Below are 4,173 nucleotides of genomic sequence, written 5' to 3'. Positions count from 1 at the left end.
CTTTAGCAGCAGTTTCAACACATCTTTTGGAATATTTGTGGAATATTTGTTTGTTGCTACAACAAAAATAACAAACAATATATGGCTTTTCTATAAAAGTTTGAGGTTATGAAATTTGTTTTCTTGTGATGGCTGTGGTTTCTATGTGGGTTTTAAGAAAAGATTATTCTAAAATTGCCAGAATTAAATTATAGCTTATGTACACTAGATGTATATAAATGTGTTTAAATATAATTATGATTTTTATGCTTGCGTTTGGGCGACAACACAATGAAAGTTCTCTAACCAATTATAGTATATAAACTCTATTACATTTAATCACACACATACGCAGACAGAGTTAGCGCATTGTTATTAATTTGTTTGTGACATGACATTAGTTTAATTGAAATGTCATCAAACACCTCGCCCCAGCAATTTGGGGTTTTGCCATGTCTCAGCGCCTGTAGTTATGCTATAAATCAATGATATATTAATACCATTTGCCAGCGCATGCCAAGCGCTTCCACGAAAGAATGTCAAAACACAAGCATGTGTGTGCATGCGTGTTGTTATGTGCATATGTGTGTGCGTGCGTGTTTTGGAGGTACATTCATCTATCCGGACGGCTGATAAAGCTAATAAACACGTAATTAAAATGTCATTTCCATTATGCGATAAGCACTCGCCACCGTAACACATACACACTCACATGCATGGATTTACAATTAGTTGAGTACAAGGAGGACAAAACGCGGCTGCGGCAGCAGTTGTCGCGACAGTCAGTGGGGGGGGTGCTCTCTACTTGATATCTCATTCATGACGTATTTTATTATTATTAGTTGCTCCGAACGGTGTTTCACTGACCGTTAAGTGGTTGTCTGAGGAAATATGTTATTTATTACACCACACAGCAGTGAGTGAGAAGGAAATTGATAATCACTATCCATTTGAATGTGTCCGCGTTTATTACAGTGGCATGCAAAGGCTGCGGTCAGTGGCCTACACATGCTGAAGCGGTTAAGAAGCTCATTCTCATTATAAATAAGAAATTTGTCGTAAATTAATTTTAGTTGTTGATCGCCTACAAAATAGGCTCCTTTTGTCTAGCATTGACACGATACATACCCAAAACATTAACCAAAATGTGTTGAGTCGATCCATCAGACTCATCTCTTTCCTTAATAACAACACTATGATATACCTTATAATACCAGAGGTCAATAGACGGCTCGCATGAGGTAAGATCGATGTCTTCACGACCTTTACTGAATGCTTTTTGCCCCTCAAATATATGTGTTCGTGTTAAAGTAGACTCACTAAAATACTTCTAGAATATTTTTAACGATTTCGTAGCCGTATTTGTATAGGAAACACAAAATTTAAAGCGAACTCATTAATATTTTTTTTGTCATGGTAAAAATCGCGAGGTAAATTGTTCGGGCCATGGACCAACAACAGCTAAATATACACTATTTGACATATGGAGATCAAACTGCACACGAACATAAAAAACCGAAAACTTGTCTCATAAGTTTTCGGACTCATTTAGAAATCGAAAAGTTTTTTAAATTATCGATTCTGAATCCGGTAAAGCATTTCTCTCAAGTGTCTGGACTCGTATAGAAATCGAAATTTTTTTATATGGCGGTGTCTCGATAAATGTTATGTCTATTCATGCCTCAAGCGGATACTTCACTGAGCACTTTGGTTCAGCTCGTGGAGCTATTTGGTACTTCTAGATGTTATAGGTAAAACAGAGGGTTCAACAAGTTGTAAGTCTGCCGCCCAATGACTTATAGATTTCTTAAAAAAATTGTACACATAGAGGAAATATATCCGGAGGATTGCCTCAATCACAACTTGCCACAATTTTTTTTCTAATATCAGTAGAAAACTAACATAGAAACGAATTTGGGACCGACAGATACCTCTCTTTCTCTCAGTTTTTTTGACGCTAACTTTATATTACGAATTTTATGTACAATACGTATAATTTTGGTCTTTCAGGTAGCTCCTAATAGTTGCCAAGTCAAAGTTAATGAGTTCGCTCGCTTCGCTTTACTTATGGTCAACATAATCGGCCTGCTGAGCATACAATTTGCAATCTTAAGATCCATCATTCATTATTGGATAATATTCGACCGAAAAGACCATGTACAGCACGCAGTGAAGAAAATATAGCGCCCGTAGCTAAGAGTGTACACGAAGAGCGTGGAGAGTCGGTTCGGCGCCGTTCGCAGCAACTTGGACTGACAGTTACTAGTCGAAATGCGCGAACAAGTCATCGAAATTGGACTCAACGGAAATTTGATAGAGCAACTTAATTTTACTTTAACTTAACTTAACTTAATTTTAACATACCTCAAATTAACTAAAATATACTGTTATGTATGCTTCTTTTGCATTTCGTAACCCCACCGCGAAACAATGACTGCTCGGCGCAAACTATAAAATTGTATAAACTGAATTTTTTGCCTTAGTATGACGTACTTTACCCATCTCTAACGGTATACAAAAATACACACAATATATATTTATGCTCACAACAAAACGGTCGTAGAAGTTTTTGTTTTGTTTCGAAAATTTTACAGTCAATTGCTTTCAGCAACGCCGACACGCCCATAACATTAGAAATATGCCAATGTGATTTTGTATTTTGGCAGCTATTAAATTGTGAAAGTTTAAAGCCATACTCAGTGGCACACTCCTGCGGTGTAGAGACAGGTTCTCAAATGCAATTCATGGTTCATATGCATACTATATGTGTACAAAATGGATATATGTAGACCAATTGTGAGTAACATACCCTGTAGAGATTTGGATGGATAAAAGAGTTATTGAACAGTTCCATAAATGATTCGAACAGAAAAATTTTCCTCATCGCCAAACACATTTTTTAGTGGGTCCTACTGGAGATCGGCGACGGATCAAGCAAATTCGAAATTTCTTTGAAATGAACCGCCGATTATTAGAGTTTTAGTAATTTTTTTTTTATTTATTTGATAAAAAAAAATTTTATTAAAAAAAAATATTTTATTAAAAAAAAATATTTTTTCTGAATTTTAACTACACGACCAATCGAGCTGCTTAATGCTCGAAGCAATACAATTTTCTTACAGGGTGCCTCATATTATATTATATATATGAAAATTGTATGAGTTTTTTCAACTAGTTGCCGCTTTTTGTGGTTCTGTGTTGATGTTTTGAGGGCGAGTTTGCTCGGTTGTTGTTATTTGGCTTTAATAGTTTTATTGCATGGCATTTTACGCTGCCGCCGTGTGCAAAATTAAAAAAACACACTTAAATATGTAAACATGTGTTGGTAAGCTTTTTAATATGCATTCGTTTACTTTATAATTTTCAATGTTCATTGTTGTTTTTAGTTTTGTGTTTTTTTCCACTTTTGAGTTTACTGGTAAATTAATAACAAATAATGCCGTCGACTAATTTAAATTACCTTAAAACGACATGGTTTTTATGCGTGATTTTCGTGACTTTTAGCGCCACTGTGGCATATGTGACGCATGTGGCAAGTGTGGCTAGTACTTGCAACAGCTAGCGAAATATTTACATACATACTGATGAGTTTTTGTATTGTAGTTCGTGGAAAAATTGGTTTATGTTGGAGAGATTTGTTTCGCAAAATTTAGTACATATTTGAATTTTTTGTCAGATTTTTAATTATTTCATTTTTAAGTTATTTTCAGTGAAATTTAACGCTGAAATAAATATTTTTCAACAAAATTTCATTACTATTTCATTAATAGTCTATCGTGCAAGTTGAAAAGTGGGTTGAACCGTTAGGGATTTTTATAATAAATTTGAAATTCTGAAGAATTTTCCACTATTGCAAAATTACTAAGAAAAATTGTGTAGCTGGAAACAGTTTGACGTCAGGTATCAGCACTAAATTTTGCAAGTGAAGTCAAAAGTTTGATGAGTGATAAGTTAAACTACCAACAAGAACGACGTGTTGTAACAATGAAATAAAACACTTAAGTTTGGCAAAATGAGTTCTGGTTTTTTGTTATGATAATAATAATATAGATAATTTTATGCCATTTGTGATTTGAACAAAATGTTGGCTAAGTGGCTACTACGGCTGCATATCGCCACCCGTTTACTCCAATTTTCGATGACCCGGTGCTGCATTTCGGCTATAGTGCGCTGAATGTTGTCTTTAGTATTGCC

This window comes from Bactrocera oleae, chromosome 4 (assembly GCF_042242935.1).
Source record: "Bactrocera oleae isolate idBacOlea1 chromosome 4, idBacOlea1, whole genome shotgun sequence".
NCBI lineage: Eukaryota > Metazoa > Arthropoda > Insecta > Diptera > Tephritidae > Bactrocera > Bactrocera oleae.
The sequence above is the reverse complement of the archived record's forward strand: the minus strand, read 5'-3'. Positions refer to the sequence as shown.